The sequence below is a fragment of the Ammospiza caudacuta genome, chromosome 12 (genome assembly GCF_027887145.1).
Source record: "Ammospiza caudacuta isolate bAmmCau1 chromosome 12, bAmmCau1.pri, whole genome shotgun sequence".
NCBI classification, from domain to species: domain Eukaryota; kingdom Metazoa; phylum Chordata; class Aves; order Passeriformes; family Passerellidae; genus Ammospiza; species Ammospiza caudacuta.
Window position 1 is genome coordinate 22327547 of NC_080604.1, and position 13526 is coordinate 22341072.

At 45.3% G+C, this 13526-nt stretch overlaps 1 protein-coding gene across 4 annotated transcripts in view; it reads right to left on the reverse strand.

The window, feature by feature from the left end:
• Positions 1-13526, reverse strand: part of TMCC1 (transmembrane and coiled-coil domain family 1) — a 72336-nt gene that overhangs the window by 40051 nt on the left and 18759 nt on the right. The window lies entirely within an intron of this gene.

Below are 13526 nucleotides of genomic sequence, written 5' to 3' on the forward strand. Positions count from 1 at the left end.
CAAGACTACTTGGATTAACTATTCTCTCTCTTAAAGCAGATTCCTGAAACGAATTCGAACACTTTCAATTAATAAACAGCAAAAGCTATAGACGGCAGCTCCTTTGTTCTGAAGCCCCGTGTTGCCAGTGAGTTACTGAGCCTGCACAGGGCAGGGCGTGCCCCCCCCGTCCCTGCAGGTATGTCGCCGACACACCGCTAAGGACCTTCTGCCCAGGACAAAGCACACGTGCGAGCGCTCTCACAGGCACCTCTCGGGCACGCCCGTTAGTTCCGCTGCCCCCTCTCGCGTAGCCCCGGCCCAGCGCGGAGGCTGCGCTGACCCCGCAGCGGCACCGCTGCGGTACCAGCGGCCCCGGCGGACCCCCGCCCGCCCGAGCCTTTGTGTCCGCGCCGGCGCCAACAAAGGCGGAGGGGCTCCTCGCCCGGGCGCGGCTCTGCGGGGACCCGCGGCTCGCACCCACCTTCGAGAGCTGCCTGCGCAGGCTGAAGCGCTGCACCATGGTCCGCCGCGGGGCCGGGCGGCGCGGGGCGTGGCGGGCGAGGGGCGGCAGCCGGCGGCGCTCAGCGGGGGCTGCGCATCCTCGGGCGCCGGGGCTGGCGCCGCGTCCTGGCGCAGCGCTGCCCCGAGGAGCCCGACGCCGGGCCGGGCCGGGCACAGCAAGGGACAGGAGCGGGCAGGGCAGTGCGGGGCGCGGCGCTCCCGCCTGCCGCTGCGGGGGGCGGGCACAGACACACCCGGCACCGCCCCGGCACCGCCCCGGCACCGCCCCGGCACCGCCCCGGCACCGCCCCGGCACCGCCCCGGCACCGCCCCGGCCCGGCCCTGCGGGGCTCGGGCGAGCGCCGCGCCCGCCCCGGGGCCCCCCTGAAGGGCGAGCCCGTCCCAGCGCTCCCGCCGAGCCACACCGGACGCGGCCCCCGCGCAGCTCCTGCTGCATTCGCACAGTGGCACGGGGGTGTCAATTCCGCCCCGGGAATCAGCACAGAAGACCCCGCTGCAATCACTAGAAAATAATTGAAGAAAGTATTTCTCCCTCCCCGCCATAAATATGCAATAAAGATGTGTGATAAAACAGGTACACTTGCAGTTCTTCAAATGCCGTGACAAGAGTGGCTTTCGGATCCTGAAAGTGTTCTTCCTCCGCTCACAGCACTGGTGAGTGAGGGACACAGCACAATCTTGCAGAACAGGGGATTGCATGGCTCTAACCTCGCTTTGCAGCAATGCTCCGAGGGGCTGCAGGAGTCCAGCAGGCAGGACAGACACAGTGCCAGCCGGTGCTGTGCAGAGGGAGCCCGCTCTCAACCCATGGGCTCGGGCAGCTGCCAGGATGTTCACACACAAAGGAGGTAAACCAAAAACCCCAAACACAATGAGGAGCTCAAAATATCTGGGAACAATTCTGTTTCTGAAGTGTCCTGTCTCACCATTTTAGTTTTGGACTTCTTAGGATTTTATTTCCAACTCATTTTGTAATTGCCTCCTGCATGCAATAGAAAGGCTTCCTTTGTGCACTACACTGAAATGGCCATGGCTTGATCACTCCAGTATATGGTCTTACCTACACAGAAAAATAGTTTCTCAGTAACTATCAGCAAAACTACTGGATAAGAAACAGCTCCCATGCCAGAGCATGTCCCTGATGAGTCTTGACTCAGTACCAGTGCTGGATTATCCAGGACTGTACTGCTCACTAGCACTCTCCTCAGACCTTAGCTTCACTGGGTACCAAGTACTGGCACAGTGGCTAAAAGGGATCCCGTTGCATGCTTCAGCTAAGACAAATCTGGGGCTCCATACTGTGCTCAGTATGTATGGTCATGGTGTGCACCTGGCTGTTAGGAGTCAGCTGTGCATGGACTCCATACAAAACCCCTCCCAATGGCAGGTACTAGGTAAGTACAGATTACTACCATGCATGATGGTACAGTCTTGTAGAAAAAGGAAGGTATATTAGGCCAGAATATTTGCCTTGTTAAGGAAAATGTTTCTTGCCTATTTTTAAGGTCATCAGGTGATCTGGACACTAGAGATAGAAGAGACATTTGCAGTTGGGCCATGGAAGGTTATGAGAACAGTCAGTATGGTTCCTTAAATAGACCTTGAAGGGAAAGTTAAAAGAAGATTAACAGGGGTGTTTATTTTATAACTGTCATTCAAAAGTAACATCTATAGATGCACTCTTCAGCACCGAAATCCCAGCTATAAAATGAGAGCAGGATTCAGTAGCATTCTGCCCAGTCAGGGGTAACTCAGGGGTATTGAAAGCAGACATGTTCTGTACAGGGAAAGTATTCTCTGACAGAACTTGGACTCCTTTTCATAATGCCCTCCTTTTTTTGGAATATACTGAAAGTACATTACCCAGTTACCAGGCCTCAGTTTTGTGATGACCATGGAAAGCTGACAGTACAGAAAACAAAAAGGACTGGGACACTAGAAGCACTTCCTTGTACTGGCAGAGAAGACACCAGATGCTATGGGGATTCTGCATCTAGCAGCTGCATCCTCCTCCTCCCTGAACTGGGTCAGTACTTCTTGTTCTGCAGTTTGGCTATATTCAGAAGCCTCATGCACACTGTTCAATTCCTACTTCAGAAAATCCATACCAACACCTTGAACAGCTGTGTGCCCGGGAAAGCTCACGTGCCTACTGCGGTAGAGACCAAAAGGACAAGTGCGTGTGAGATGAGAATGAGAGCGTGAGTGTAAGAGAGAGTGTGAGTGTGTCCACATACGCAGTCAGTCAGCGATGCAGTGTGGGAGTCCACCACAGCACTGGAGTGAAACAGCTGGGCACCCTATCTGCTGCACCCAAACCTCCCTGCTTCCATGCGGCCTGACAGCAGGTACACCCCGAATGGCTCTGGGTGACCAGCCAGCCTCTCACCCGCAGGGCTGGGTGCCCACGGTGCTGAGGACTACCCACTGTCCTGCACCTGGGACACAGAGTGCCTCTTTTCCTCCACAGACACTCAGCTCTCCCTTCCCCAACAGGCTCCTGCGGCTCAGAGTCTGGGTCACAGAGATACAGATAAGGAATGGAGCCAGCTTGGCTGGGAAATAATCCACATCAGACCGAGATGGGACTGCCAGATTAGCAGAATTGATGGTAGTAACATTCTCCTTTGTCTCTGGAGCCAAGGCCTCACATTCAGCATTTCCAAACTGATGCTTATGATCTTCACAGTTAATTAACAGCTCCTGCTCGGAACATGTGCCTTAGTCCCCTGTTGCTGGGCTATCGTCACTTTTTTTTCTAATATTACCTTCCTACAGCAATTATTTCCCGTGCAATAGCTTAATTGGTGAATTCTTCTGTTTTTATCCAGGAACACGATGGAGAAAAAGCAAGATTTCAGTAAAAGGCACAAAATTTTATTTTCAAATTTAAAATGAACTTGACATAATGAACTAGTGCCTCTGCCTGATACCCCTTCATGAGAACACAAAATACAATTGGAATTAATCTTTGGTACAAAACATAAATAATGTAAATAATTTTCTTTTCTAAAATGCTCAGTAAAGAAGATAATTACTTGTTTTAATATCCCTCTCATGGAGATCTTCTACAGCTTTTTACTTGTATATCAAATACAGAGTTTTTAGCAGTTTTTAAAAAAATTATCTTTTAGAACCATATAAAGCTAGAAGAAATATGTATGTATGAATGCTACATCAATGCTTGACACATGTAAATGAACAGGAAGGGATCTTCCTGATAACTTCTTACAGAGGGACCTTTTGAGATAACCAACAGGAGAGACATTTTCTTATTGCAGAAGGTTTGGAAGATTAAAACTTCATATTTTGAAACCTACACGTTCTCAGGATAAACCCTTTCGATAAACCCATTATTTTATATGTATTTCAAAATGAAACACTTAAAGACGCCTCAGCGCTCTGGATGACGGCGGTGAGCAGCAGGTGTGTGCACGCAGCAGGTACGGCTGCCGCAGGTCACTCTGAGTCCCCCCCGCGTTATCAGACGCGGCCGCTGCACGGCGCGGCCCCGCGGCGCCCCCTGCGGGCCGGAGCGCCGCTGTGCGGCCCGAGCGCCCGGGCAGGGGCAGGAGCCGCCGCACCTGCGCACAGCACCGCGCTACCGCCACACCGGCACCGCCGCCAGAACGGCCCGGCACCTCTTCCTGCCGCTGACTGGCGTGGCATTGCACACACCTTCTCCTTCCACCCTGCTGCTGTGGGCACGGATACCTTCCACTAGCACAGGTTGCTCCAAGCCCCATCTAATCTACCATGAACGCTTCCAGATTCGGGGTATATCAAAACCCTTCGCATTTAAAAATCACCAGAAACTCACAAACTTAAAACATGCCATGTACTCCTAAGGAAATTCTCAACAAGTTCACAAATTAGGTTGATTGAGAGGAAAAAGAAGCCTATGTCCCTCACTGCAGCACAGGCTGCAGCCACCATCAGCATGACTTTGCCTCTCTCAGTCCCAAATGCGGCTAACCCAGGCCTCCGTGTCTGCTTTAGGTTAGGCAGTCTTACTTTGGGTAAGACTGTCCTGTCCTGCCACATTCAGCGCTCACAGAAAGTGGGACACGGGCATAGCGTTGCGCTACTTAGAGTAAAAATTACTTCCGTTTTTTCAGGGACCATATTTCTGTTCCTGGCCAGCACCGGTTTGCTGCTCGAGTACAGCAGATTTCCACTTCTCACCAGGAAAGTCACAGCATTCCCATAGTTGTAAAATATTTGAACATGCCCCAGTAAAATATCCTTCCTTCCTGCACACCATTTGGAACAGGGAGATTAGATTAGCTCTTTTATTCAGGACTTCCACCTGCAAACTGCACAAGGCAGATAAACACACCCAGTGGTGCCACAACCCTGCCTAATCCTAACACCCTGGCAGAGTGTCATGGTACCACTCAACATCTCTCCTCTCTTCCGCCCACTTCCTATATGGGCGGGCCACTGCAAAGCAAAAGCCCAGGTTTTATTATTTTAACATTAATTTCCGACTTAAATTACACTTAGAATTTCTACATAACTGCTTCAGAAAGCACTCATGACAAGTTTGCAAAAAGGATGACAAATAAGATATATATTGTCGCAGACATCTTTTATGAAAAATCCTTTCTTTAATATTTTTCCTCCTGAGAAGCTAAGAGGCCTCAGGAACAAAATGTAAACATTGATTATCTGCTGCTGTGGAATGCAACAGGTGGATCTTTGATTAGCCCATGTCAAATGTTTATAATTAATGGCCAATCACAGCCCTGATGAAATCTTTTCTTCTATTCTTTTAGTATAGTTTTAATGTAATATATATAATAAAATAATAAATCAAGCCTTCTGAAACATAGAGTCAGATCCTTGTCTCTTCCCTTATCCAAGAACCCCTGTGAACATCGTCACAATATATCACAGTCAAATCTACAAACAGAAATTACTTAAAATGTTTTGGACTTGCCATGAAATTTGATACTAGCACCATAACTATCATAGACAGTGTTGGTACAGTGAATAACAGGCAAACAAAGCATTTGTCACTTTGGTGACATCCCTGCAGTTAAAGACCACGGGGATAAAGATTGTGCAGCTCCTTTCCCAATAGCTCAAAATCATTTTACTCAAATTGACCCCAGTCCTAAGAGAGATTTGGGGATGATGTTGGATGGTATTCTACCATGGAAGATGCAGACCAGTCAAAAACATCGATGACACATCTGCAGTGGCTCTGCTACCTGCTGCAGCACGCACCTGTCTCCAGAGCTGGCTCTATCATGGCTGAACACGTCAGCAGAAGATGTAGCACTGAGTTTTAACAGCACTGCCTAGAGAAGGTTACATTTTTAGCCTTATAATGAGCAACCAAGTAACCTTCCAGTGAAGGACACTAGTTGTTGACAACTCGAGGTGATAACACCTCCACCCTGCCCAGACCAACATCACCAACTGTAGGACCTGACGAACACTGGAGGGTGACTGTAAACTGAGGGGAGAGATTTTTCCTTCTGCAAAAATTAGATCTGGACTAATAATGATGAGACCCTTCAGATTTCAGTTATACTAAAATTCTTGGCTCTTCCCATAGTGTGTGTGTGTGTGTGCGTGTATCCTTTGCCCACAAGACTTTGAGCCTAATGTCCCTCTCTGCTGCACAAAGGTCACTGCTCCCAGAGAGGGAAAACAGTGCCAACTGCAGAATGGGCTTCTGGGGCAATTAAGCAACTGAAGACTAATTTCTGAGCTTGTGAAATAACCCTCAGCCTACTCCTGACCTGTCTCAACTTGCAATTAAGCCACCCCAGTGATCTGCCAGTATCTTATCTTGCTGCAAGATACAAACAGTGCAACCCTATCACCCTGCACAAACGCTGGGATGACTTTCCCACTGGGAGCAGAGCGGCACAGGCACACGGCAGCCAGAGCTGCCCTGGACACAATGACACAACCCTGTTCGGATATGCTGGGAGCCCGGATCTGCAGCTCCAGGGGTGTACAGGGCCCCTTTTAAGAAAGAGAGAAACTCCTGCTGTCCTGAAATGCTCTTTGTGCACTGTCTAGCGAGGCTCTTGTACACCTGGCTGTCAGGGTAGCCCCTGCTTCACCCTCCCAAAAGAGTACAAGTTCTCCCTTCACAGGAACTGTGCAAGTTGGTGCTGGCTGAACATGATTCAGCTGAAGATGCTGAAAGTGAAATAATTTTTAGCATTTCCAGTCCCTTACGACCAAAACTACAAATATTTTACTTCCATCAGTTACAAAAAAAAAAAAAATTACCAAATGCGCACCACCAATGCAAGCTGAACTGGAGAGCCAACACTAGAGTATGGTGCTAAGATTGCTTGTTCTTTGGGGAAATGGGTTAAAGCCAAAGTCATATTTTAGAGATCCAGGACATACTGTTCACAGCCACAGTAGATTTTCCACATGGTTTTAATGTTACAAAAAACTCTTATCTTCTCCCTCTTCACAGGTGGTTCTCCTAGGTGTATTGCATGGTGTTTAGGACAGAAGAACTTGCAAAAAATATCTGGCAAATAAGTTACCACTAAGACTAGTTACAGTTGGAGAGAAACTGTTCATTCTTTCACAACTGTGCTACATATACTGAACGGATGGCACCTTGCTGTCTTTTTTATGCTATCATGCAGTGTGCAGACCAGTGTGAAAACTTGGAAGGAGTCACTGTAAGTAATTTAGAAAAGCAAGCTTATTGCTGGTAAGTTTGTGATACCCATAGGATCTACTTTAGCTGGAAAATTATTGATGCAGCTGCAAGTTGAAGACTGTAAACTTATGCCAAAAGTATATGCAGTAATTTTCTAAAATGTGGACATTAACAGAATATAGATTTAAGTTGATAACCAAAACCAAAGACATTTGAAATATTTATGAAAACTTATTGTCAAAACTGACAAGTGGATGAGGACATGTGAAGTTCTGCCAGGATATAGTAGGACTGAAATGAGTGGAGTCTTGAAAAGCAGGTCTATGAGAATCCCACTGCAGGACAGTAAATCCTTTCTCTCATCATTCCTGCAGCCCTAAGACAAACAAATGGCAACCAGAAAATGTCTGGGCCTATGGAGGCAAAAAGCTGCAAATCCACCAAATGGCTTCATACTAAATTAATCCAAGCTGGTCTGTCTTCTCAGTGATGCCAGAAGGTGTCAGCCAAGGGCTTCCACCAAACATTCCAAACCAACTGCCTGTCCAGAATCCAGACTGAATAACCTGACCTCACCACAGCCATGCTCCAACATCAGCACAGGTGTCATGCCCAGCTGACAGCAAGCCATACAGGGATCTCCATGGTAAAAATCACAGTGAGGTTCCACAAGGCCAGGTGCTGACCCATGCATGTGGGTCACATGCATGGATAAAAGTTCATGTGGACACAACTGCTCACCAAAGTACCAATAATGTCATATCTCTCCAACATCAATATTGTTCTGGTCTTGACACGTAATTAATTACCTCACAAAAAGCTCTGTAAGTACATGAGACCCAAATGAGATCCGTGCAGGCTCAGCCATTTTCAAACAACCACAATCCCGATTTTCTCAACTCAGTGGGTTGCCTCTACAAGAAAAGATCTATGCAAAAATATTTAGACTGCTTGAAATAAAAGCCCAAGTGAAGTATCTCAGCAAGATTTTAATTATTACACTTTCAATGCTATGACAATCTCATTTCTCAGCTTCTATACAAAGCCTAACAACATGTGGCAGGATTATTACACATGCAAATATATGTAAATGAGGTATTCAGAAAAATCTGATCTGTTGTTTTGGGATAACATTTGCCCTTCTATTTCAACAACAAACTAAGAAAACAGAGAATGTAACAATCGTGTGAACTGAAAACATTTTGTGTGCAGAGGATTATTAAGAATTTATTCTCCTTTACACTACAAAATACTCAATGTCCTTCATTTCTTCAATGAGAGTGGAAGACCTCAGCGCCACAAAATTAGGCTCATCCAAAACTTATTATTCTGAAGAACCATACAAACATAAGGTCAACCTATTTACAGGCAAAGTTACAACACCACCAGAGTTTTCCACCTTTACCTGAAAGGCACTATCACACTAAACTCTGACAGTTGCTCCAGGCATAACCTCATTCTTCACATAAACCAGTGCTTAAAGCAGAGATTGTATTATGCTTCTGTTGTATGGTAAGAGAACCTCTAAACTCTCTGAACAGCGTGAGCAGGCAGCTCTGTTGCCTCTGTGAGCCCCAGTGCCGATGCAGTAACACTGCACCCCGGGTCTAACCTTGGCCCAGGGGCTTTGCAGAATTGACGAGAAATAAAGACTCCTCTCTCCAAAACTTTGCAGCATCCACACATAAAACACTGGCAGGGGAAAGAAGCACCAACACCTAACCAACCCAACCCCCCGCTTCAGTTAACAATACAACATTTTGAGGACATCACCCTCCTAAGCTTTCTGGCACAGTGTTTAGTGGGGGAGGTTGTGTGTGTGTGTGTGTAATGGGGTTATAAACATGAAAAGGAAAGTGTAGGTGTATCTAATCAGGAGACAGCTGGAAACTGACCCTGCCATGTGAAATAAGCAGGCTGGGGAAAGAGGAAGCTCCTGAAAAAGGAAGTGTGAGGCCTAAGAAGACATCTCACATGCCAGAAACTGAGGATCAGGAGTGAAAGACACACATTGGCTACACCTATTTTTAAAAATACAACATAAATGACAAAATGGTGCCCAGCACATGAAGAAACATGACTTCCATCTGGTTCATTTAGCTGGAACAAAGACACCAGGAAAAAAAGGGGTGAAAAAACGGTAATGCGATAGGAGCTTTCAGAAGTTCAAAAAGTCCAAGACAAACTAATATCAATACCATATCTTGCACACATCTTCTCCTTGCACACGGTACTCTGCATGCGACTCAGGAAGAAGGGGACTCTGAGGAGCTGGCTGGAAAACTCAGCTCCTAGAGCTTCCCTGCTCCGAGCCCTGCCCTTCCACAGCCGCCCCATGACAGGCGCCTGAGTTTCTTAGTATACCATGGAATTTAATTACAAAATTTCCTTTTGCACTTTTGCAATTTACCTCGTGGACATGGCCAAGCTGATAAGGGTTCTTTCCTTTTCCAAAAGAAAAGTATCTGTGTTCAGACATAGCACTACTGCTAAAAAGCAAATGTAACAGCATTGAGCAGGACCAACCCAACAAGAAAATAAATCACAAGCCTTAGCCAAGTTCAACACAGCATTTATGTAGGCAATGTTAAGCATAAACTCTAATCACTGTGCAGCCTTGCACAGAAGGATGCTGCTCAGGGCTGGAATCCACAAAACATGGTAGATATGGAAATAGCCCAGATGTGTTTAACAGGTCTTTAAGCTTCAGTAGTAAGCAAGACTGAAGCACGTGGGCTCCTGCTCATCCATGCCTGCAAAACAGTTCTGCAACAGGTAACGTTCCTGTCGTTCCAGTAAGAAGCACTGACAATTTCACCGCCACCCACAAAAGCATATAGAATAATGCTCTGATAAAATAAGCCTCTGATAAAATACAAATGAAGGCTAATTTCTCAGCAATCCAAGTGTGATGACTTCCTTCATGTACTCATAGCAAAACCTTCTGCAGTCACAGTCAAATCTTAAAAGCAGTAAGGGCGCATGGCACACAAGGGTGTGCAGTGCCTGCAGCTCCCTGAGACCTTCACGTTTCACTACAACAGCCTAGTGAGCAGGTACAGAGCATGTGAAGCAAACAAAAGGTTCACTACTCTTCCTGTCTTTCTGATAGATCTGAATACTTGGAGAAAAATAATGAAAGAAAGGAAAGGAGAACAGGAATTCCTGCCACAAGAGCAGCGCCAGCACAGTGACACAGGTGACATCAAGGCATGGGCACAGCCCTGTGCAGTCCAACACCTGTTACCTGACAGGGCAGAGGAGCCCCAGAACCACTGGCACACATCCAACGCCAATGGGAACAAGCTGTGTACGGGGAGGTACCAGCAAAGCAAACAATGATGAAGACAGGAACCAGAAAACAGTTATATTGCTTGACTACAAATCCTATGTTACATAGTTCTTGTCATAATTAAATCACAACTTTTCCATTCTATGAGTTGTTTCTCTGTTCCTTGTAGCTTGTATAGCCCATATGTTCATAACAGATGGATCAATGCTGTAGCTCAGTGACATTTTTCTAATTATAGATGGATTTATGAAATTCTTAAATAATTTTGAAGGAAATACTCTCTGCTGAGGGAAGGTGAGTCAGTGTAGCATCACTGTCAACAGCAAACACCAAAACCAAGGAAGTGAAATTGCTGTGGCTTTATTAAAGGGAAAAGGTCAAAAATTTATTTAAAAGATAACATCACAAAAAGCTGAAGGAGACAAATAGGCAAAGTGTTGAGAAAGTGAGTACAAACCAACAAAAAAAGTTAAGTGAAAGTTAGATGCAGAGATAATCCATACAGGCTTGGTAGAACCTGGGGGTCCAGAGGACTCTCAACCCTGATGAGTGAGCATTATCTGCCAGACACTTCAAAAAAATTATTTCTATTTCTTAAGCTTCATTATGTAATCTAGTCTCAGTGAGGCTAAATAAAATAGGAGAACTTAGGGTTAAACTAATACTGTGTGAAACAACTTCAATACCTCATAACTTAAAGACAGTGTTAAAATTTGAATTTACATCAAACTTTAAGTTTGCTCCAATGATTTCAGATTTTTCCTGGCTCTTTACTGATTCTTATTTGAAGTGTGTTGTAAATAATTTTCCAATACAAATTGTTGAATGAAGAGTTAGTTTTTGCAACTTAACAACTCATTAATTTATAGTGATAAATTCCAGCAGCACAGCAGCCTGAATGCTAAGCTGGCTTCTCCAATGAAAACAGCACTGACATCTGTTATAAGGGTGATTTACCAAATGACTGCATTATGCTTTACTGATTTGACAAACCAAGAAGCACTGCTAATAATTATATCAGTGATTTAAAATTTACATGGAGCTAATTTACAAATGCATTGCATCTCTATACTGAAAATTCAGTAAAGGCTGCTATATATTATTTAAAGCTGTACAATCATCTCCATTTAACCTGCAAGCTGTCTCCCATTAATTTGTAACTTCAACTGGCATCAACAAACTTAAAACTAGTATGTACAGACACATGCCATAGCCAAGACAGTACGCCTCAGACTGAAATAATAGCAAGATATTATGTTAATATGGCAAAGACACACAGTGCCTTTCACAGAACATCAGACAACATTCTGTTGTTCTCCCTAAAAAAAACCCCAACATTTCTATTTTTCAATTTTTACTTTTTGTTTCCTGTGCAAATTAAGTCAAGCATAGTTCATGTGATTTTTACAGCTCTCAACATTATACAGATTGCACAGCAATGTTGCAGCAGTCTTGACCTTTCTGGCTCTTGGAGGCATGAGAAAATAGAGATCCCCACATTTGAGAGGCACTAAACTACTGAATAACTCTTCCAACCTCTGTGCCACACTGTGAGATAGTGCTGTTACCTGCTCTCAAGAGAGTAAATGAGGTACATCACCCTGACCTGTGAAAATTTCCCAGGAAAAGAAAGAGTCCAAGTCTCCCGCCCATCCTTCTTCCCTCTCCTACAGACTATCTGCTAAAAGACAAAAGGTAGTAATGGAAAAACAGGCACATGCAACGTCATTTCAGTACAAGGGATTGACACTCGCATCGCCCTCTCCTTTTATGTCTCATTCTCCATAGCAGTATTTCCTTGGCCGTGTCACTTTAGACCTACAGTATACATTGTTATTGTCTGTACTAAGATGGTGCAAATACTATAAAGCAGCTAGAAATTCCGAAGCTCTACCAAGGGTCACCTGATCACAGAGGTTTCCCATGGTTTAGTCCCCAAAGGTGGCCTTTCCCCTCTCATTTAGTTTTCTTCTGTCAGACTCCAGTGCCCCTCTCTCAAAAGCCTGTGCAGCCCCTCTCCCTTTGCCACAGCCAGCAGCACCAAGGATGGCTCCGGGGGGGGACGGCCTGACAGGCCAGGAGCGACATGCTGCTCCAGAGGAACGGCAGCTGCAGGGTCAAAGTGGTTGCTTCGCCTAATCACAAGGCCTTATATGCCAAAAGACTCCTAAACCTGTTCTCACACCTGCAAGATGCTGTAGCAAAATGCTATCAGATTAACAGTCTTCATTTTTCCTGTCACTCCTGCCACGTGACCCCAGTGGTTTCCAAACTTTGCACATTCAATCAGTACAAAATGTTTGAGCATGGACTCCCAACACATGTATGCTTATTTATAAACTATGTATATCTACTACTAAACTATTATAATATGCTTATTTTAAAACATACATAGAAACACAAACTATAAAGGAAAATAAATATAAAAACAAACCAAAAAATATTTCCTTCCTACACTCCAGTGGACTGTCCTACCCACATTCCGCTTCGGAAACCACCAATCCAGGCAAACATTTCATCAGACAAAGCTGCACAGTTGGGAGAAAAGGCCTTTCCCCATATTCCCACATTACTTACCTAATATGCTTCGGCCTGTTCAATCTCCCTGCTCATACATGAAGTAAAGGGATGACAGTTTGAAATCAACAAACCAGACCTTGCTTTATAAACTTCTGTTGCTGGATTTGGGTACAAACTCAAAAAACTAACAAATTTCCCTAAAATTCTCCTGAAACAAAGATCCTGAGTTCACTCACAATGAAGAGAGAGGCAATATGCAAGTAAACCTGAAGCTGTTATGAGGTCTCTTTCTCTCAACTTTTCATGGCTTGACTAACTGCAAAGTTAACCAGCCCAGGAGAGTGCATGCTTTTCACAACTATTTCAGTACTATCTCTGTTGTTGTAACAGTCAGCAAGAGACAAAAGCTTCAGATACAGCTCCAGGCAGACTCCTTGCAAGAGGAAACACATAGACCCCTTTGTTATTAAAGGGCTGTTTTTCAGAGGACTCTCTGAACCAGTTTCCTCAACAAACTAAAATTAGCTAATCAGAAAGCTAGTCTTCCAAAAAGCAAACAAACAA